Source organism: Carlito syrichta, unplaced genomic scaffold, assembly GCF_000164805.1.
Source record: "Carlito syrichta isolate Samal-C Ts95f unplaced genomic scaffold, Tarsius_syrichta-2.0.1 Scaffold302038, whole genome shotgun sequence".
Classification (NCBI taxonomy): Eukaryota; Metazoa; Chordata; class Mammalia; order Primates; family Tarsiidae; genus Carlito; species Carlito syrichta.
Window position 1 is genome coordinate 141,055 of NW_007246134.1, and position 1,943 is coordinate 142,997.

Consider the following 1,943-nt stretch of genomic DNA (forward strand, 5'->3'; position numbering starts at 1 on the left):
GGAAGGAAGGAAGGAAGGAAGGAAGGAAGGAAGGAAGGAAGGAAGGAAGGAAGGACAAAGGAAGGAAGGCAAGCAAAGAAAATACCCAGGTGTGGTAGTGTGTGCCTGTATTCCCAGCTACTGAGGAGGACAAGACAGGAGGATTGCCTGAGCCCAGTAGGTAGAGGTTGCAGTGAGCGTTATCATGCCACTGCACTCCAACTTGGATGACAGAGTGAGACTCCAACTCAAAAAAAAGAAAAGAAAAGGAAATGTGGTTGATTGTATTTCTTCCTTGTGCCAGGCCCTATGCTGAGCAGACGCAGGCCCTGAAAGTTACAGCAGGGCTGGGACAGGAACACACTGCTCCCCAAAGTGTGGATTGTCCAATGATATCCCCTAGGGATACTGAATGAGCAACCTTTCCAGAATGTTGACAATGAAGCAAAGAGTAACAAACATCTCTAACTTTATCACCTTCATGTGCTACATATGGCTCATGCATCCCTTTAAGCCCTGTTTGCAACTTGGGTAGCAAATGTTATGAACTCAATTTTTTTTTCCTGTCAACCATATAAAGAGACAAGTTCCTTAGACTCTTCTTAGTGCTGTCCTTGGAGGGAGGAAAAGGACCACCAAGGAACCATGGTACAAATACAGGGTTCATGGCAATAATAAACCTTACTCTGGTTCATTCAAAGGACTAGTGAATTTGAATGTCTTCCTTCTGAAAATAACCCCTCCCTTCTAACACCTGTACCTGGAAGAGATGAACAAGCTCAGACTCTCCTGCCTTTGGGTTTCAGTCAGTCCCTTTGCAGCCTTCATCTCTCCTAGGCTGAATAGATCTTTAGTCTTTTCCTGAAGGGTAGCTGCTCTAGTTTTGGCCATTATAGTTGTTTTTTTTTTTATGACAAGGGTCACTTGAGCCTAGGACGTGAAGACATTAAAAGTGTCCATATACACTCAGAACACTTCTATGTTTTAAAATAAGGGGCCTACCTCAAACTAGACATGCATGACACAGATGTCCTTGAGTGGATAAGAGGTACAACAACTGTGGTACATGCATACCACAGGGCACTACACAACAATACAGAGGAATGAGCTGTCAATGCATACAGCAACCTGAATGCATCTCCAGAGAATGACACTGAGTCAAGAATGTCATCCCAAAATGTACCATACTATAGGATTCCATTTATATAACATTCATTTTTTTAAAAACATTAACAAATTTTTTTACTTTTTTTGAGACAGGTTTTCACTCTGTCACCCAGACTGGTGTGCAGTGGTATGATATTGGCTCACTGCAGCCTCAACCTCCTGGGCTCAGGTGAGTCTCCAGAGTAGCTGGGACTAGGTGCATGCCACCATGCCCAGCTAATTTTTTTTGTGGTAGAAATGAGGTCTCAAACAGACTGGTCTCAAACTCCTGGTCTCAAGGGATCCTCCCACCTTGGCCTCCCAAAGTGCTAGGACTGTAGTTATGAGCCACCGCGTCTGGGCCTAGACCCATTTATATAACATTGGCAAAATTACCAAATGAGAACAGATTAATAGTTGCTGGGGGTAAAGGAGAGAATGGGATCAGGGAAGAAGTGGTATAGTATGGCCATGAGAGGTCATATGACGGGTCATTGCAGTGATGAGAGTGTTCTGAATCTTGACTGTGTCAATGTCAGCACCCTGGTTTGATATTCTATGGCAATTTTGCAAGATGTTACCATCAGTAGGAAACTAGATAAGAAAAGGTACAAGAGATCTATCTCTCTGTAGTATTTATTAAAACTACATATGAGGCCAGGCTTGGTGGCTCAGCCTGTAATCCCAGCACTTTGGGAAGCCGAGGTAAGTGGATTGCCTGAGCCCGCGGGTTTGAGACCTGCCTGGGCAACTTGGCGAGACCTAATCTGTACAATAAATCAAAAAATTAGCCAGGCGTGGTAGCGCATGCCTGTAGT